Source organism: Sapajus apella, unplaced genomic scaffold, assembly GCF_009761245.1.
Source record: "Sapajus apella isolate SASKATOON/1434 unplaced genomic scaffold, GSC_monkey_1.0 scaffold42, whole genome shotgun sequence".
Lineage (NCBI taxonomy): Eukaryota > Metazoa > Chordata > Mammalia > Primates > Cebidae > Sapajus > Sapajus apella.
The window spans coordinates 20,775,410-20,797,990 of NW_022436982.1; the positions used below are offsets into that span (position 1 = coordinate 20,775,410).

Genomic DNA, 22,581 nt, shown 5'->3' on the forward strand with positions numbered 1-22,581 from the left:
AAAAATGAAGGTGAAATAAAATTTTTGATTTTTCTTCTTAATTGATCTAACAGATAACAATCTGTTCAAAACAACAGCAGTGTATTCAATGATTATAGCTTATTTGTGAATGAAATTAATGAGAGCCGTTTTATAAGAGACAAAAGAGAAGAATTGGGAATACTGTTTCATATAGTACTTGTACTACCATGATGTGGTATAATATTATTTAAAAGTGGACTTAGATTCGTTGTAAACATATTCTAAGAAGTCTAGGGTAACCACTAAAAATTGTGTCTAAAAAAGAACTATAACTAATATGTCAAGAGAAGAGAAAGTAGAATCATATAAAATGGTCAATTAAAACCAGAGCAGTGGAAGACAAAAAAGAAATGAGAGAAAGAAAAAAATAAGAATGAATGAACAAAGAAAAGAAATAGAAATATTTACAAATATGATAGCTATTAATCCAACCATATCAATAATCACTTTAAATATGAATAGTCTAAATACATCAATTAGAAGACAAAGACTGTCAAAGTGGATAAACAAACAAGACCCAACTATATCTTTCTACAAGAAAGTCACCTTAAATATAAAAACACCGATAGATTAATTTCATTATGTAGGTGAAGGAAAATGAGACCCAGAAGAGTAAGGCATCCTATTCTTGCAGATTTTAAGTGGCAGAGCCAGAATCAGATTGAAGTTTGGTTAATTACATAGTCTCTAGTCTCTGCCTCAAACTGTGCTGCCTAGAAAGGGTCTTTCTATTTCCATGCTATGAGAAACAGATGATCTCTTCCAAAGCTTATTTGTAATACATCAGCTTACCCTAGCCAATTCTCCTTTTCAGTCTCATATTTAAAAGACTTCAGTTGTTCAGAAGAGTAGCATGATATAGTTGAATAGTGGTAAAAAACTAATTGAGGGGCAAAAGAGGCTATTAACACTTATTGAAAGATTGTATGTACATGACATTCTCCTAGACCCTGGTAGAGCATAGAGACAACACTGTCACCTCAACTGAAGAACATTACAATCTAGAAATGGAAATCTCAACACCTTATTTTTTCTCTAGGCCTACTAGAAAATATAAAAAAGTAAATTAGTATAATCCACTTTACCAAAAATTTTCAAAATTTCTTGAGAATATCTATAGACATCTAAAAGTATAACATAAAATTTTTGAGACAATTATCCAGCATTTGAAAATAAAGCAAAGTTTGACTGTCTCTTCCATTGTAAAATGGAGCACAGTCCAAGAAACCTATCGAAGCATTATTTAATTATCTATGGGGTTACAGTTTTGTGTGACCTGCTATTTACTACCGAATTGGCCCAGCATTATAAAGCTGTAGGTTGACTTGTAGACTTGTGTCTTAAAGAAATGCAAATTATTTCTATCCAGTAAAAAAAAAAAAAAGAATCTCAAAGGTTATAGTTTTATTTTCCTACTAGATGTTTGATAATTTGTTATATATTTTAGAAAACTAATTTATATGACTTTCCTTAGAAATATACAACCTATTCTAATTCCCTTGAACCAGCTGTACCATCGTACTGGTTCTCTCATTAAGTGAACTAAATCAATGTTTGACAAATGTTCCCTCTATATTTGTGTGAGAGTCCAGTTTTCAACTTTTATAAAATTACACTTTGACAGGTTTGAAGGCTGCTCTGAAGCTGCATAGTGTACTCACTTGCTAGAGCTAGTGAAGCAGAGTTGCCTAAGCAGCTCCTGGCGTGAATCACAAACAGCAATAGAACTTTCCCTTTCTGACTGTCAGATTTGTCTTCTGATTCTGTGTTTCTCTTTTATTTTTTTTCAGGTTTATTTCATTGTTTCTTATGATCTTGGTCAGGAAGTTCCACATTTGTTTAACTTATTGTCTAGGATTATGTCCATTTTCACAACTAGATACTGGACTACAAGGCTGGGCTTAATTATGTAATCAAGAGAACCCTCATGCATAAAACATGTGTATAAAACAGCCAGTTCCAGGGACTAGTAGGTACTGAATAACTAGGTCAGTGGAGATCACATAATCTATAAATTGTTCTCCCTTTGTGATAACAATAATTAGCAATCTGGTTTTATGAGAGTCACTTGGTAACCTGTATTAGGATGATGAGAATATATTCTTTGTTGAGTGGTAGAAGACAGAGAATATGGTTAGTTGTTCTATATTGTTTGTGTGTCTGTTTGTCTGCTTAAATCCACAAAGAAAACATTCATTTTCCACTGAAAAGGAGAATAACCATTAAGATTGCATGTCTCTTGCTCGAGGTTGTGGAACTGAATTTCAGTCTTTTAGGTGGTTGTGTATTTAACTGAGAAAAACCTTTTACCACTATTTACCATATTTACTCTTTATATATGCATATAACTATCATATTGAGAATATGAAGCATTTTCTTCTAGGGTATGCCAATAAATTAAATTATAGTGTTTCTTCAGGAAAATCATTTTTTTCTAATTTTAGAGGCTGTCAAACACTTGCACAAATTTAGTAGTCCCAGAATTCTCAGAAAATAAACTGAACTCTAATATACTGAATGTTCTAGTCTTTTAAGGAAAAATAAATTTCCTCATAAAAACCCTACCTCAGAAGCATCATTAGTATGTAATAATCAAGATGAATCTTTAGACATTTTTGGTTTGGTAGTTTTAGTTTATGTATAGCTAAATATCTTTTCCTTGTTTTGCCATTATGAAAAACAAGGCCGGGCGCGGTGGCTCAAGCCTGTAATCCCAGCACTTTGAGAGGCTGAGGCGGGTGGATCACGAGGTCAAGAGATCGAGACCATCCTGGTCAACATGGTGAAACCCCGTCTCTACTAAAACTACAAAAAATTAGCTGGGCATGGTGGTGCGTGCCTGTAATCCCAGCTACTCAGGAGGCTGAGGCAGGAGAATTGTCTGAACCCAGGAGGCGGAGGTTGTGGTGAGCCGAGATGGCACCATTGCACTCCAGCCTGGGTAACATGAGTGAAACTCTGTCTCAAAAAAAAAAAAAAAAAAAAAAAAAAAGAAAAACAAACATCATTTAATTTTTATAATTTATATTTTTAAATGAAGACACATTTTAAATTTGATTATAACTTATGGTTTATAGGGGTAGTCATGGTAAATCGATGAGCATGTTTGTGTTCCAATAAAACTATTTACAAAAACAGGTGGGCTGGATTTAGGCAGTGAATTGCCAGGGTCCCAAACTGACAAGCATTAAAAAAGAAAAAATTGGCACTTCCTAGTGAATTTAACCCAAATTCCTTTCCTAATGAATTATTTGACTTCTGTTTCTTCCTTTAACCATCTGTCCATCCTGATGATTTCCCTCATTTAGTCAAATAAATATTAAGCATATGCTTGTTTTATATTTGTATGTTTTTACTATTTTTAAAGAAAAATTTTGATAGAATCAAATAATAGAGGACCAGTCATGGTGGTTCACACCTGTAATCACAGCACTTTTGGAGGCCAGGGCAAGCAGATCACCTCAGGTCAGGAATTTGAGACCAGACTGGCCAACATGGTAAAACCCCATCTCTACTAAAAATACAAAAAATTAGCCAGGCATGGTGGCTGGCCATTGTAATCACAGCTACTCAGGAGGCTGAGGTAAGAGAATCACAAACATGGGAGGGAGAGGTTGCAGTGAGTTGAGACCATGCCACTGCACTCCAGCCTGGGCAACAGAGCGAGACTTTGTCTCAGAAAAAAAAAAAAAAAATCAAGTAGCAAAATAACAAAGCTACAGACAAAAATCTTATTAGAACTGATGCAAATGTAGATGGGCCCAATACAGTATAGACTATGTAGATGATACAAAAGAACTTAAAAGTATGATTCTGCTGTGACAAAAATTTCCAACAAATATCTGTCCCTAGACCTTCAACTCCTTTTTAGTAATTATATATACACTTCTTATCTTTGATTTATTAGAAAAAAGCTACATTTGTTGCATTGACACCAGGCCAACTTTATCATGCATAATGGAGGTTAACTCTTCTAGTACTCAAACTACCATTTCATTCTCCTGAAGCCAGAGTGACAGATTCACTCTCAGAAGGAAGTAAACTGGGAATTCAAAAATAGTTAATTTGTATATGTGAATCATGGATGCTTTCCATTTTTCAATCAGAGGCAATGAAGTGCTTTTCAAATATATGACCCAGAAAAACTCAGAGGGCTTGATCTCCTATTTCCTCCGTGTAACCCAGTCTTACAGTTGTTAAAATTCCCATGACAAATATGTTCTTCCTCTTGTGTTTTGACTTATTCTTCCTTTTGGGGACATTCTTAAATTCCTCTGAAGTCTGTGTTTATGCCTTTTAAAAAGAATAAACATAAAAGAAGTTTGTCTCATGAATTTCAGATGTAATAAAACTCATTCCCAAGTTTAACTCCTAAACATACTGTTTTAAATTTGTCCATTTACCCATTTAAAAATATTCTTAAAGGAAGATTTTCTTTTTAAATTAAAGTCTTATAGCAGTTTTATGAAATTGATCTAATAACTTATTAAGGTAATAGATTGAGAATCTTTTTTTCTTTAGAAAATACACACATACATGCATACATATACATACCTACATATATACATAGCCTGGCACTCCATAGTAAAGAACAGAGGTACAGATTCCTAAGATATACCTCTGTAATTCCTAATTCACAACTTCACCATGAGTAAGTTTCTTAACAGCTTTAGCTATCTTTGATATACTTAACCACATTTAACATAATATCCTAATGCTAGGCTCCATTAGTTATAGCTTGTGGAGTGGTTGAACGTTCTTGGATGAGTGGTGTCATGTGAAATTGCAATATAATTTCTACAATTAAGAGGTCACATTCTCTGCTTATATAACTCACTGGGAAATTATTTTTGCACCAAAGGTAATCATTTTGATCTTTATCATTATGTAAAAGCCTAAATATTTTCAGTTGCTTTTATACTTAGGTAAAGCAGAGAGCTTTAACTCTCTGCTGTGCCGCAGCCTACTAAGTGTATTGGTCCCTTCTCTCATTGCTATAAAGAAATACTTGAGATGCGGTAATTTATAAAGGAAAGAGTTTTACTCAGTTCATTGTTCTGAAGGCTGTATAGGAAGCATGATGCTGGCATCTGCTCAGCTTCTGGGGAGGCCTTAGGAAACTTAACACAATCATGGTGGAAAGTGATGATCTGAGCTCATTAGGAGAAACTATCATATGGTATTGTAGAAATTAATAGATTATCAAATATTCACGAAATCTTGAAAGATTCTTGCTCAGAAATTTAAAATCAACCAAGAAGTAATAGATTTTTTTTCTTTTTGGTTCAATATATTTTGTTTCGTTTTGTTTTGTTTTGCTAAACCCCTGTAAAGTTCCCAATGTAATGTAGACAGTGTAGTACATGGAATCCCAGCCAGTTTGGCACCCTATAAAAAGACATGGTTTGGATCTTGAATCTCAGATGACTGGGTTTACATTGTTATTCTTCTATTAACTACCTCTTGGATTTTGTCAGTTGGATCTGTTACAAAACATTTTCTCTATACCAATTTTCTAATCATAAAGTGGTATATATTATGTACGTATCAAGGCAATGCAGTTGGGAAAACTGCATAAGATAACATATGTATGTGGCATAAAGCCTCACTAGACAGTGCTTAATAACATTTGGTTATCTCCTCTACTTTTAAAATGGCATAATGTAGGTCAAAGGGTGCAACGTTGTAGCTCTGTTGGGTGAATAGGTCTCGGAATCTAATGCACAGCATGAGGATTATAGTTAATAATATTGTATTACATACTAAAAATTTACTGAGAGTAGGTTTTACGTGCCAAAAAAAAGAATGTAAAAGGCAACTATCTGAGATAATGGATATGTTAATTTGTTTGTAGTAAGCATTTCACTACAAACATCAAAATAATATGCTGTATAAATAGATACACAGAATACATACTATAAAATACAATGGTATAATTTTTTAAAATGTCTTCCACGTTCAAGGATGTTGAAATATAATGTAATTAAGCAGCTCAATTAAGCGACAATTTGTTTTCAGTAATGATCTGTTCTCTTGTTCAAAATGATTTTTATATGTGGTTTTAGCATAGAAAACGTGCCCAGTACACATCATTTAATTTAATTTTTGTTTTAAAAATGTTATTTGAATCTAAATAGCACTGATATTTTATGTATTGCTCTGAAGAATTACATGTGTGCTTGAAAAACAGAGTTGATAAATGCATAAGTGATGATTTCCATGCAACAATGAAAATAGACCCTAAAGTCAGACAGAAGAATCACAGATTTCTAGTGCTTAAAGAAATCACAATTAATTTTGAGTCAGAGCACCACATTCTATGATACATATGTGGACACAAGCTTGATAACTTGGCCAAAATTGTATCACCACTTAGTGCTAGAAATGGGCCAAATATCTTGATCTTCTGATTCTAATTCACTTATTTTCCACAACACTAAAGAATAGAAAAATATTTTTATTATGGTCTGGTCAGTGTTTGTATTAGCCTTTCATATTCTGTGAACATTTTCTGATGACATATTAAGACTGAATTTAAAAAAGAATAATCTTTTTCAAGAAAAGCAATTCTACAATGGAAGCTAAATGGGCATTGACCTGCATGAACATTCTTCTACCCTATTATATTTGATACTGTAGTCACTTTGATGTAAAATCAACAAATATTTACAAGCAAGGGCCACTTGCACATTTTGCTAATAGAAATATAACCATGGAAGTGCTACAATTACCTAAAAGCCACCCACTAATTCAAAAAAGTATTTCTGATTTCTGTTCTTATTCTCCTGTATTCCTTATATCTGATCATGACTACTGCCAGATTAAATAGTTTGTAAATAGCTGTTCTCCCTCACCACAAATTAGCATAAGTTTGATGTTAATTCATCACTTCTAACTTTGAAGGACCACAAATGAGGGTGATAAAAGCAGATGTCTGACATATGGCAACAGATGGGTCACCACATTTAAGAAGAGCTACTGGGAATAGCTTGGTTTACTTTTCTCAATTCTTACTACAAAAGGTGAAAAGGATGGAGAGGGAAACAATCTAGGCAATGCAGACTTAATTGGCTCCTAATTTTCCTTCAGTTTTTAAATGTCCTGTTAAAATATAGAACTTGTAGTTTGCTAGTATGTTTCATGTTATAGTGTTGTCCATAGCCAGGTAGAAATATTCCTGAAAAAAAAAAAAAAAAAAAGAGTCAACCAACCATAGGTAGGATTGTACAATACTCACTGGCAAAATATGTCTGCTGGTGGCCAGAATTATTGAAGCAGATGGCACATGATGAATTCATTAGGACATGTTCAGACACCAGCTTTGTTAATACTAAGTTTTACTATTATTGTTCAGATGACATCCTATCCTAATATTACACTGAACATTTTACCTATGAATCATTAACAATTTTATACTAAATTATACATGATTTTATTGTAAACTAGAAATAAAAATGATGCTTATGTTAAAACTTTGATTCAGTACCCATAAAACACTGCAGAGATAAGATAAAATGCTTGCCCAATAAAAGCATCTAAATTACTGTTCATTTTTAGGAAATTTTTTTATTACCTATTTAAAGTTGGGTCCATAAAAATAATTCATAAACTCAGAAGATAAAAAAAGAAAAAACAAACAAAATAATTTATGTTCAAATACACATGAAACTAAATAATAGCTAGATTTTATTGGATATAACTGTTTGCCATATAATTAGTAAAGATAATGCCAAATTATATGCTTTCCCTTGGGTATGAATTTGGTGAATAAAGCTCTGTTGGGCTTGATATTTCTCTATTAAAGCAAATATGTAATTCTTAAATAAAACCCTTAGAGAACTTTCTGAAGTTAAATAAAATCCAAAATTTTGTCCTAAGTTATAATACAGAAAAAAAGTTACAATAATAAAAGCTCAAACTTTTGCTCAAACTATTATTAGAATTTGAAATGACTTTCTACTAATAATGAAAATCCTGGTGGATAAAGTTTAAAAAATACAATCCATATTATATAATATCTAGCCCACTCCCAAAGTTGTAAAAAGGTCTGTTTTTTCTTCTCCAGTGTCTATCACCTGATTCAGAAGTATAATGTTTTAGCCAACTAAAACTTGGCATTGGTACCTCCTAATGTTTTGTATGTGCTGCTTTTATAAAGTAATCTCAGTGTGATTCCCATTGTCACTCTTCAATCATAGCAGTAGCATGTTTCTAGGCTGGTTTCATAGTTATCAGAGTTCCCTGCTCAGGAAGTAGGGTTAGGAGCCATGGGTGGTGATGTACTGCATTCAAGGAAATAAGTATAGTTTTCATAAGTAAAGCTTTTGGTGGATCACAGACATAGGAAGGGTCCTGGTAGCAATGGATTTCAGAGGTAGTGGGGGTTTTGGTTGTTGATAATGTGTATGTTGCTTTTCTTATTGATTTTGTTTGGTAAGCCCATGCAGAAATTTTTAACCCATGTTAACTTTCATAGTGACAACAAAGAACCCCAATGATAATAATAATAGCATAAACAATAACTGCTAGCCTTTAATAAGGCACAAGTGCCAGGTACAATGACAAGTACTTTAAATACCTTTCCCCCCACCTAATCTTACTCAAACCTTAAATGGCAGAAATGATTATCTTCAAACTGCAATTTGAAGAGGATCAGTAACTTGCCCAAGTCATACAACTAGAAAGTGAGGGAGCTGGAATTCAGGCCTAGATTTACTTGGCTCTGAAGTTCACATGCTTAACCTGCTTTCTCACACCTATGTAAGAGCTCAGTAAATACAGCATTCATGCACTCTTTTAAAAACTACTAGAATATTCATTTGACAAAAGAAAAATAAATCAAGAATTACAAAATTATAAAAATATGAGGTTTAGTCCCTCAGCTTATGAATTACTACAAAAAAAACTTGAAATGTGGAAAAACACATCACAGGTATATGAAAAAAGTTAAATATCCAATGTTAGAGAAATGCACATAAAATAGAATATTTTTCAGGAAATACAAATGAAGTCTAAAAAATAACACAGGAAAGGATTTATAACACAATGTCAAGCAAAGAAGGGGGCACTACAAAAAGGATAAGTTATAAATTATAATTTCAACAATGCAAAAAATTACAGAAGAAAAACTATTGTATCCATCACCGATCATCTACAGCATACCACCATGGCACATGCATACCTATGTAACAAACCTACATGTTCTGCACATGTAACCCAAAACTTAAAGTATAATAATTAAAAAATAAAATAAAAAAGAAAAAGTCTTGAATAAAAAAAAATGGTAAGAAAAATGGCCACTGGATAATGCAGTGGTGTTTTTTTGTCACTCTTTTTTATATTTTATGTACTTGCTAAAATATTTATTAGGAGTGTATATTACATTTAAATCAGAAAAGATTTTTAATTATAAAATAAGCCATCTCTCAATCAAGAAAAGATCTTTAATTTTAAAATAAATCCATCACGAACATGCGGAATTATGTAAATGGGAAATCATGGATAAATGTTATTTGGATGATTAAAACATTTAAAAATTTGTTTAGAAAACTTCAACATGGTAATAAAGATAAGCATTCATGATTAATTTATTGAGAGGATACTATGAAATCATAAAAATCTATGTAACTGTAGATCATATCTGATAGGAAGAAAAACTTTTAAAAATATTTATTTATTTTATACTAGTATAATCTTCTGTCTTTCTCTTCTTGTTCCACAAGTATTTTTGTCATTTTTTATTTTACTGCATATTTTCATTCCCTAGTAATCAACAGTGTGCTTTCTTGTTTATGACTATTCCAAAAGCACAACATCCTTTAATGATCCCATAATATAAAACACATGGAGACTGTTTGGTTCTCAAGAAGAGAATTGTAAGAAAAAGAAATAGAGTAACTTTGCAAAATGCAACACAATTTTCATTATATCACCTCCCTAACATAACAACTATAATTGGTCATATTGCCTTTCAAACCATATTCAAACCTAGCTTGGCATTCAGTATTCTTTATTAATTAGGCTTATTTTACCTTTTCAGTCTTCTTTTCATTAACTCCAACATAACCATCCCAAGTATCTCAATCAATCTCACTATGGTTTCCTGGGCAATCCATGCATATAACTACCTTGTTACTACTACCTACAGTTACCCTATTTTCTAATCACTTCCTTGAAGGAAGATTTTTCTAGAAGGAATTTCTTGAAGAAAGAAATTTCTAGAGAATTAACTTATCATTAATACATTGTTAATTTATTCCTCTAATACTGACCTCTTACACTCTGCTAAACTCTAATGATAGAATGAACTGGACCTGGGTCTAGCCATAAAAGAACTAATAGTCTAGTTAGATAGATATATATATATATAATAATCAGTGGTGTGGCCTGAAGGATAATAAGTTAGAGTTAACTATGAAAGTATAGAAAATAGGGATGGGACAGGAAGAAAGACCCAGGCGAAAGCAACATCGCCTGCAAATGTTAAGGGGCAAGAGTGTAAAGGGTAAACCTGAGAAATTGAGATGGGGCTTAGGTTGTAAATTGAGAAACAATTGGCCAGCTCCTCAGCACAGCATTAAATGACTATGATATAATTTCTTTCATATCAAAATAATATTTTATTACAGACCATAGGACCTCTGAGATTAGACAAAAGTTTTCTATATCATGGAGGCTAATTGTTTTAGTAGCAACCTCATACTTTACTTACCTGATTGATTAGTAAGTAACCTGAAATACATATCTTCCATATCTTCTGTATTACTTCTGGGGCTTATCACAGGAATGGAATATAGTTGATGCCCAAAAATATATCTTTATTCACTTCATGCCTAACACAGAAACACTTCTAGAAGCACAGAGTGGGAGTAATGTCCAAAGTGTGGACATTTACATAGTTAAATGGTGTGCAGCTGAGAGTTTCCATCTCTCTCAAGGCTCAACAAGGAGTGAGGATTTGGAAATATACATATTTACTATAGATTTGCATCATCAGTGTTTAATTATAGCAAACAAGATTTTTGACTGAGGCAAAATTTCACATGTAAGGTCATAGAGATGGCAAATGATTCTCGTTAGATTCATTTCCAAGTGTATGAACCAATCGGACATTCTCGGCATTTACTTAACTCATTTTATTTGTTCTCCGAAGAGTTGATACACTTGAGTAATTCCAAGTTTTGTTTACAAAAGGACATTGGGGAAGTTTCATGTAGAGGGTAAGTTTTTCAATTTATTTGATCTTGTTGAGACAAAATCAACCTAATGAAGTTAAAAAAAAAGTAACAGAATTGAGTGAAATCCAAATAGAATCAATTTGTCCTAAGACTGAAAGCAAACAAAAAGTGACTCAACATTTAATGTTATGAAATTACTGAGCATTCCCAGTAATGATGTTTGGACTTTTGGAATTAAAGTATACATGGAAATACATTTTCTCTATTTATATTGGCTGCTGCATAGCACCCAGAACAACCAGTTTAGGAAGTGGGAAAGCTGGCTTTGTTTTTGTCTACTGTGAATCACTCAGTCTCTGTATCTCCATTTTGAACTCAACAATGTGGACATTTGATATTGCTCTTAGGAGGCTTAATTAATGGTTAATCATTTTGACTCTAACGGTAATCAATGGTCTTGTTTATTAATGCCAGTAACATGTTTGTGCTATAATTATTTAAAAGTCTCCAACACAAAAGGCAGCATCTATTTTTTGAATTCAGCCTTGTTATTTATGTATTCACTACTAATGACCATATTTTCAGCTCATTTTATTTATTAATTAAATCAAAATGTTTGGGCAGTTCCATTTTGTGCAGGCACCACTCTTCAAAGCATGGTGGTCTTCCACCTTTGGTACTAAGTAAGGCTACCATTCACTAAAGAGATTTTTTTGTGCCATGACTAGATAGAATACTGTTTAAAGCAGCTTTTCATGGTCTTTAGCACAATGCACAATGGTCATTAAGATCTCAAAATTTGTGATCATATCATGTATGAATCCATGTAAGATTTCAACTTCAAGTGGAAATAGTCACTTGCTTCACTGAATAAGTTTTTCACCTTTAATGTAATTAGTTTCTTCTAATCCCACTTGTATATGTAAATTGTAACATTGTTGGAAAGGAGGGCAATTAAAAAAAAAAAAAAAGCGCAGCTCGTGAGTAACCAAACAGGTCCAAAAAATGCCTAACAGGAAAGACAGGACATGCATCAGTCTAATTCTATAACGTTAAGTCATGGACAATAAATGTAAGTATACTGATAAGTATCAACTTGATTAAGTGATAACCTAAATCATATCAAAACAGACATCTAAGAAAATAGTTGATTTATATTAAACATATTGGTATAGAAAATCTAGATTTCATTTCCCTGTGGTATGAGATTGCCCTGAAGCAGAATGCATATTGGTAGACAGGTAACTTTATTTTATAATTTCTCAGGCTACTGAAGGGTGATAATTGGACAGAGGGGCATGAGACAGAATAGGGGCTATTCCAAGATCTATTTCTAAATCCTTATAAGTTTGATCTCTACTAAGGTGGCATGCAATCAGGGTTAATCAGCATGAGTCCAGTGACTACCAAAGTAGTCCTTGTCAAATTCTGGTTCATTTTTCCCCACTGACAAAACACATATATAGAGAAGACCACAAATCTCTTAGTTATTCTAAGCTTCATCTCGCATAATTTTTCTGGCGTCTTCAAACTAATTTTTAGAAATTTCCAAATAAGGAATAATTGGAACTAGTACTACATTACAAAGCAAACATAAAAGCAAATTTTAAAAGAATCACAAATATAAATGGTAAAATTCTGTTTCATGTCTCAGGGTTGTCAGGGTCAGGATTCCTGAAAAAACATGAATCAAAGCGAGATAAAAGAAAAAACAAGTGGATATTTTACAAGAGTCAATTTAATATGTGGATTTTATTACTAAATAAAATCCCTAATAAGAGTTTGTATGAGTTTTAAAAATTAAATCTAATGTAGCTTATGGTAATAGTGATAGCATAGTTTCATTGTTTACTTCCTTGACCAAGCAACTATAACATCAGGCAGAAGGCCATTATTAATAGACACCTTTATTGGCCAAATACTCTATCCTAGCAAATATATGCTGCAAATATTATATTGAAATGAATGCTGCAAATGTTACATTCATTATTTAATCATTGTACCCTCATAACTTCAAGACTGAACACAGAAAGATGGCACACAACACAGTGCTTTGTATACTATGCAAAATAATATCTCACAGGAGAAATATTTTTTTAGACAAAAGTGCTAAGAAATTATTTCTTTTTCCTGTGTCTTTCATTCTCTTTTTCCTCACCTAACAAAACTGGTTCTCAGAATTCTTGCTTTCATACAGTTTAAATATTGCAAAGCAATTGTGTTGTTAATTCATCTAACACTCAAAATATATTTACTAAATACCATGTATGGCCCCAAACCTCCAAGTTACTATTTTGTATTTTCATATGGATCAGAAGCTCTGGCTGAAAATATGACTTTGTGAGAATAGAATTTCTGGCATTAAGCCAATAGAAAAGTGTGAAATTAAGGTCATGTTCTTCTAATCAACCGTCCTATACTTCAGGCAGACCCACTTCTATTATCTAACTGAATGCTGGCCTCAGGTATGTTTCTGATTTATGTGAGGTGACCACTTGCAGAGCTCTGTTGAAAACTATTCCTTGGACAAGTCTTAAGTCAGCAGGAAAAAAGTGACATGTCATTAATTGTGGTATTAATTGTGTGACAACAATGTACACAGGAAGGAAGAAGAACAACATTTATGCTCCATAACTGTTCTTTTGGAGAGGGGGAATGCTCACTGAAATATTTTGAGGAACAGTGATATCATGTGCAAAATTCTTAAGAAAGTTGAAAAATGTTAGAAAAAGTGTGTGTGTGTGTGTGTGTGTGTGTGTGTCTATGTGTGTGTAAAAAGGAGGAGGGAGGGCAGGAGAGAGAGATGGAGAGAGAGAAGAGAGAGAAAGAATTAGAGGGGACATGTAAAATGCTTACATTTGGGGGAATCTGGATTTGGGATACATAGTGATTTTTGGTACTTATTTTGGAATTTTTATGTAAAATCTGGAATTATTTCAAAATGAAAATTTTAAAATGCTCGCCACTTATTAGGAAATCCTCCTCTGGATGATTTAAGTAAAAAAGACTGAGGTTAAAACAGCAACAATGTATGTATTGTAGCTTCTTGTAAGGTGGTAAAATGGATGCTTATGAGAAAGTGGGTATTTAAAAAGTTCACATAGAGACAAAAAAATCTAGGCAGAAACCCACACAGCTGATGGTTTTGTTGCAACACTTGAATATGTGGTAGCCATTTTTCATATTTTGGATCTGTTTCCAAATCACAAACAGAAAAAACAGGTTGATTACTTAAAACACCTTACACTAAAATTAACTCCGGATTAAAGACTTAAACATAGACCTAATACTATAAAAACCCTAGAAGAAAACCTAGGCAAAACCATTCAGGACAGAGGCACAGGCAAGGACTTCATGACTAAAACACCAAAAGCACCGGCAACAAAAGCGAAAATAGACAAATAGGATCTAATTAAACTCCAGAGCTTCTGCACAGCAAAAGAAAAAATCATTAGAGTGAACTGGCAACCAACAAAATGGGAAAAAACTTTTGCAATCTACCTATCTGACAAAGGGCTAATATCCAGAATCTACAGAGAACTAAAACAGATTTACAAGAAAAAAAAAAAAAAACCCATTCGAAAGTGGGCGATGGATATGAAAAGACATTTTTCAAAAGAAGACATATATGAGGCCAAGAAACATGAAAATATGCTCATCATCACTGATTATTAGAGAAATGCAAATCAAAACCACATTGAGACACTATCTCACTCTAACTGAGAATGGTGATCATTAAAAAATCTGGAAACAACAGATGCTGGAGAGAATGTGGAGAAATAGGAACACTATTACACTGTTGATGGGAGTGTAAATTAGTTCAACCATTGTGGAAGACAGTGTGGTGATTCCTCAAGGACCTAGAAATAGAAACTCCTGTTGACCTGGCAATCCCATTAGTGCGTATATACCCAAAGAATTATAAATCATTCTATTATAAAGACACATGCACATGTATGTTCATTGTGGCACTGTTTACAATAACAAAGACCTGGAACCAACCCAAATGCCTATCGATGACAGACTGGACTAGGAAAATGTGGCATATACACACCACAGAATACAATGCAGCCATAAAAAATGATGAGTTCATGTCCTTTGTAGGGACATGGATGAATCTGGAAACCATCATGACACCAGAACAGAAAATCAAACACTGCATGTTCTTACTCACAGGCAGGTGTTGAACAATGAGAACACATGGAAACAGGGAGGTGGGGCATCACACACTCGGTTCTGTTGGGTGGGACTAGGGGAGGCACATCGGGGGTTAGGGAGGTCGGGGAGGAATAACATGGGGAGAAATGCCAGATATAGGTGACAGGGGGATGGAGGCAGCAAACCACATTGCCATGTATGTACCTATGAAACAGTCCTGCATGATCTGCACATGTACTCCAGAACCTAAAGTACAATTTTATATATATAGGTATAAAACACTCATTCTAATTCTAGAATCCTATAATGAACACTCAAGAAACCTGTTCTTCCTCATTCCATCCATCCGTCTTACCTGTGTGAACACTGCTGATGTGATGCTCACTATAAGCTTGCTAACTGCTTCAAACACCTCAGGTACAATGTGCCAAAGTCACATTTCAATCAAAAGTTGCCAAGTCTATGCTGAGGGCTGTGCCAAGGCTAGTCAGTGAATTAATGCCCTAGTGATTAATGCTACTCAGGTAATAAATTAGGCTACCAAATCAAATGTCTATTTATTTTCAGTTAAAACCACACAGATTTTATCATTTGTCAATACGTATAACATATAATACTACAAATAATGTTCTTTTTTCTTGTAAGATCTTTATTCTAATCCTGAAACTTCAAAACCTCATTAAAAATAGTGAAAGAAGATGGCAAAAACTAACATGTATATATTCTTTTTGCACTTAGGAATGAAAAAAAAAAACCTACTATGTTTCATTTCTATACTCTGCCAACAACTCTGAGGAAAATAGTTCCTGAGAGTGACAGTATCTGAGGAAGGAGTAGGTCTTGCAACCAACTAGGAATTCTCCTGCAGCATTTCAAACAGGCAGTAAATCTCCCTCCCCTCCCCTTCCCTCCTTTCCTTTTCTCCCCTTTTCTTTCTTCATTTTTTTTCTTTTTAGTGAATTTTTACTGTAATAGGAGAAAGACATTTTAGTCTTTCTTTAAGCAGGAACCTAAGTTCCAGATGACTGAGTTTGGCTGGTGAGATGCAGAGGAAGCACTGGGTTTCTATGATCCACTCCAAAAAAGCAAATGTTGCTAGTGTAGTCCAAACACAAAAATTAGAAGCAGGATTAAAGAATGCTTTAATTCAGAAATTAAATACTTAGTCCCTAAATAATTGGCCAGGCATTAAGGACATACAAGCATTGATTAGTCATAGCTCTGCCCTAAGTTGATTACGGTATGGGAGAAAAAGATAGTGAGCAATATTATTAACCAAGATAGGAGAGACAGCCTAAAATTTGGCACAATAGAAAAGTAACAGATGAACTCATGTATAGAGAATTTGGCCCACAGACTTTCACTCTTTGGAAATCTTTAGCCCCAGAGACCTATAAATATTTTTAAACAATAACATGACTTAACTACAGAAAAATTTTTGTCAATGCATAAAATTTACTCGACCATAAGTCATTAAGTTTTATAGTGTGATTAAAGTCACTGATCTAAGTAGATCAGTGATCAATTCTATAGAATTAAGTTATACTGGGTGGCTTCTTGTGCATTATTATTTCCTTGCAATACAGTTTTATAATCGCTTAAAAAAATTGTATAAGACTAAAGTATGATGTCAGATTCTTGTCTGTGGTTCCTTTGTAATACTAAAAAGGGCTTTATCTGTAGTCTTAATTTATTTGTAATCTTTTCTGCTCTCTGAGCAAGGATCGTTTTTTTCTAAAAACCTATATGAACATCTATCTGAGTCTTATTTTATTCACCTGTTTCTGGTAAGAAGTATCAGGCTTACATATGCCCCTATGAAGAAACTGTAGAATGGTTTGTAAATATTTCTGAAAGTCATTGTCACCTTCCTCACCTATGATAGACCTGTCCATGTAACATTAGCCAATATGACAAAAGTCCTGAAGAGTATGTTGGTTATTAATTCACCTGATTCTATCAAGAGAGGACATTCCACACTTTAAAAGGCCAATTCTTACTTGGGCACTAATCACTCCAGGTTCTGGAGTGATTTAGGGACTCAGATGTAGCATGTGCAGGAAAACAAGCTATTTGAATATTGTCATGCATCCTTCTGTGAAATAAGTTAAAAGGAAGAAAGATAAAGAGTAGAAAAAAATTCTAGTTTCATCTTTTCCTGAGCCAAAGAGATAAACCACCAATCAAATGGGAAGAGCAAAAACACTGATGCTTAATAAGTAGTTACTATTTAGCAGACAGAATCTCGGCTACTTTATATCTTCATCTCATTATTTATATTAAGTGCACAAAAGCACATCATTAGAAAAACATAAAGCTGTGATTCCTTGAATTAAACTCTATCTTATTCTAAAGCCCAGACTTATTCATTTTTATTGTATCTATTTTTCTATCAATAATTTTTCTTTTATTTTCCTTTTTGAGGGGTTGGGGAGGCAGGGTCTTGCTCTTGCTTTGTTGTCATCCAGCCTGGAATGCAGTGGTGGTGGTGCAATCATGGCTGACTGCACTCTTGGGCTCCTCGGCTCAAGAGATCCTCCTGACTCTGCCTCCTGAGAAGCTGGGACTACAGGCAAATGCCACTGCACCCAGCTAATTAAAAAAAAAATGTTATAGGTATAGGGTCTCTCTTTGTTGCCCAGGCTGGTCTTGAACTCCTGACCTCGAAATAGTTTTTCTTACCAACATATAATATGTACTTAGTGTAGAGAAACTGGACAAAATAAAAGAGCTCAAGTCACCTATGACTCTAACCTTATCATTCAATGATATCACTGTTAACATTATAGGGTATTTCATTTGAGCTTTTTGTTCTATCCATTATATATCCATATTTTGTTCCATAAAGAATTTTTACGATGTAATTTTTATAGCTACATAAATTTCTATCATATTCACATAGGTAACATATTTACCATTACCGGCCATTTAGATTATTCCAGTTTTCTTAATCATACATTATACCAAATGTATACGCTAACTACATTTTTCTACCAATTCATTATTTTTATAGGATAAATTTCTACAGTATTACTGTAGAATTTTGACAGTTTAAGAGTTGTCAAATTAAAGAGTATATTTTTTATTTTTCTTTTTAAAAAATATAGTGTCTAGTTTACCTCTAAAGGTGCTTTTCAACGTATACATCTAGCAGTAGTGCAGCAGAGTGCTCATTTCTCTCCATCCTTGCTAATGCAAGACATTGTTGTTCTTTTCTTATTTTGCAATGAAGACATTATACTTTAGTCATATACATACAAACCTATGAGAAACACATTGAGTTTTTCCTTCTCTCTTTCTCTCTCTGTCTCTCTCTCTCTCTCTCTCTCCATCTCTCCTTCCCTCCCTCCCTCCCTCCCTTCCTCTTTCTTTCTCTCTTTCTTTCTTCTTTCTTTTTGAGATGGAGTTTTGTTCTGTCACCAAGACTGGAGAGCAGTGCCACCATGTTGGCTCACTGCAACCTCTGCCTCCCCAGATTCATGCAATTTTTCTGCCTCAGCCTCCCGAGTAGCTGGGATTACAGATGGCTGGTACCACACCCTACTAATACTTTGTATTTTTAGTACAGATGGGATTTCACCATGTTGGCCAGGCTGGTCTCGAATTCCTGACCTCAAGTGATCCACCTGCCTCAACCCCCAAAATGCTGGAATTACAGGCATGATCCTCTGCACCCGGCTGAGCTTTCTATGTTTTCAATACTCAACAAAGCTTCCATCTTAAATTATGAATCCACGGCTTGCGTGCACACACTCTAGCATTTTGTGTTCCATGATGAATGTTTATGGAATTGTCTTTTGAGGAACAACCGGAATGCCAATTAACAAATATTCTGAATAGAAGTATCTGAAAATGAAATGGTGTGCCTCGGGAGCCAGAGAAGCGCTCATTGCTGAAGAAGTTCAACCAAAGGTTGATGATCAACTGGCTAGGATGCCAGTGGAGAATTTTTCTGGGTAACCTCTAAAGTTTCTTTCCATGCTATGGTTCTATGACGCTCTTGCCTGTTTCTGGAGATCACTGATTCTGTCTCTCTGGCTCATCAGCTGCAATTTTTTTAATACTCATAGACTAACTCTCTCTGAATGGTGTCCTCTGCCAACAGTCTATTCAAAGTCACAGCATTATAAGTTCTGCTTTGAAGTCAAGTGTGCACATATACTATGTATATAATCAATTGCAGAGTATTTGCTGAGCGTAGAAAAATGGCTTCATCATGAGCTTCTCAGAATTTCAATTTTAAAATTATAAACATATACAATTATATGTCTATCATTATAGCTAAGGTATAGATAAAACTAGATATGGTAGTATACATTTAGAAAATTTCCAGGAAGTTTTTCTGGGAAGATAATACAAAACATTATCATAGTATCATCTTTAGGAAACGGGAATTGAAAGAGGAATGTGGACTGATTGTGATTCATCATTACAATGGAAGGTAAAAGGTATACTCTTATGTTATCATGGAAGTAACATAAGAAACTAAAACACTGCCAAGGAAAGCCCTTGATACTCCTACATCATGAATATTATTGAGCTCTAAGCCTTGAACTAGTCATGTCAGGAGAACCTTTAATTGCTCATGGCAGTTCTTGTGGAATGACCAGAAGTACTACTGGAGATCTTGGTGACAGTGGCCAAAAGGAAAGGATATGATTGTGATTGCTGGCAACCAGATGGCTTTTGAATATGTTCATCCAAATCCTGAGCATTACTAAGCCAGAGACTGTTTAGTACTTGTTCTTCCTGGGAAGGCTTACAGTAAACAAAAATACAGTTTAACATGTTTAATGTTTTGAAATTCTGGAAGAAGAGCAGAAATATTCATTTATTCCTGGGTGTCCACATGAGCATAGGGGAATTCAAAAGTGTAAGAAGTGACAGGATAGGCATGGTTAAAATCTCAGATTCTAACCTCAACCTGGCCCCTCCCCTTACTATCTTGAGCATTAAGCTCAATAAATCTTAATGCTTTATAAAATCATGGTGACAGTTACATTTAGTTAAAAGATTATAAGGCTTCAACAGGTTAATACATATAAAATGTTTAGTATAGTGTCTAACACATAGAAAAGTCTCACCAAAGTAACCAAATATAGTAGTACCATCTTATCTATGGCTTTGCTTTAATAGTTTTAGGTAAGTACAGTCAACTGTCTGAAAATATTATAGTATTTTGAGAGAGAGCGAGAGAGAGAATATTCCCATAACAGTATACTGTTGTTCTATTTTATTATTAGTTATTATTGTTAATCTCTTACTGTGAATGATTTGTAAATTAAGCTGTATAATAGCTGTATAATAATATAATATAATATAATATAATATGTAAAGGAATAAACAGTCTATATAGGATTTGGTACTATCCACAGTTTCCAGCATCCATGGGATGTCTTGGAACATATCTCCCATGGATAAAGTGGGCTACTGTGTTAGTTTCAGTTCCTCGGATTTCCTGGGCTACCTGACATTAGTATCTACAATTCTTTAATACATGCTACTTCAATCAGCAGCATGCTTAGCACACAGCATATGTTTAATAGCTAAATCTAACATAAGAATAAAGATTTCCAGTTGACCTGAAGCTAGGGAAGCCTACACATATCTTTTTTTTAATTTCGAAACACAGTCTCTATAGAGAGTATCTGATGACACGGGAGATGCCATGATAGAGTCAGTCTGGTGGAGAAGATGCCTAGATCTTCATCAGTTCCAAAGCCACATTATCCATCTAGGGCTGGTTTTGTAAGATCAACAGAACCCATGTCATTGACATAATCCTCATTACTGCCAACATTCTTACTGTTTTAAATGCCTATGTAATAGTTGTTTTTCTTATTTCACTAAATTCTTACAATGCCTTAGGAGATGTTTTATTCCTATGTTAACAAGAATGCTGTGTCTCAGAGTGGTTACATAACTTGCTCAGTGCCACACAGTAGCGAGTGAAAAAGCCAAGACTGAAATGAGGGCCACAGAGAGCTGGATCAGCACTTTTGCCAGGGAAGCTAAGCTAAAGTCTATCTAGATTGGCAGCCCTGACATCCTACTCGGCTTTATTAATATCCTGACTTGCTCTAGACTTGTCTGAAACCCTGGCTTATCTAGCTCCAAAGCTTATGAAGCTTCCACCAAACCAGAGAACCATCTTTTGAGTAGTGAGGAAATATTCTCCAAAGAACAATAAATGTGACAAATTATCAGAGACCTTAGAGACTCCCATCATGAATCCCAGTTTCAAAAATTAGGTTGGTGCAAAAGTAATTGTGGCTGCCATTAAAAGTAATGGCAAAACAGCAATTACTTTTGCACCAACCTATAAAAAAGACTGATTGTGATTCATCATTACAATGGAAGGTAAAAGATATACTCTTATGTTATCATGGAAGTAAACATCATCAGTTTAAAAATTCTCACAGAATTTGTTGTTTCTCTACAGGACAGCATGATTATGCATGCTAAACGGAATGTAATTATTTTTGTCAGAAAATGATCTTCACATATATACCAGTCATTCCTTGGGGCAGGGTGGGGTTCATGGGTTTTGGGAAATGTTACTGTTTTCAAGTTATAACTGAATACTTTAAGTTGCATCTGAGTTTCCAGCAAAATGACACTATTGCCTTTCCTGTGCTGTAAGTGAGCTACTGAGTAAGAAAATATGTTTCAACAAGACTTATTTATTAAAGTGAGCATATTAACATTCCAAGGGCAAATTTACAGAAGACATGGTTAGGAGTGAAATTTCCTCATCTCCTTGATGTCTTTATCTCTCATATTAGGTTTTTATCTCTCATATTAAGTTTTGCATAGTTAGCAACATTCTTAATTCCTCGTACAAGACAGATTTCCTGTGAAAAATAGTTTTGTCTCAACATGTATGTGTGATCTTTGTAATATGGCATCAGGCACTCTGTGACCTGTTGCTTTGTCATCTTTCCCATTTTATCTTTCCATCTATTTTTCAAACTCATCAAGATGCCTTCCACATTCCAGCTTCTCCATTATGTACCTAAGGGTTTTCCTTAATTGTCCAGCCTAAAAAATAATAATCACCAAATGATAGAAATCTATGATAAATAAATGATAGAATGATGGAAATGATTTCCAGCATTTCTGTCTGAGTGCTAGAAATCTCCTAGCCTACTTTGAAGCAAGTCAAAGCAACTGTGAAGTTAATATAATGAAATTATTCTCTCTTTTTGAGGCCCACTATTACAAT

The 22,581-nt window shown here is 34.1% G+C and overlaps 1 protein-coding gene across 1 annotated transcript in view; it reads right to left on the reverse strand.

The window, feature by feature from the left end:
* The window catches only part of LURAP1L (leucine rich adaptor protein 1 like), a 37,188-nt gene that overhangs the window by 12,549 nt on the left and 2,058 nt on the right, over positions 1–22,581 (reverse strand). The gene's annotated exons all lie outside the window — the stretch shown is intronic.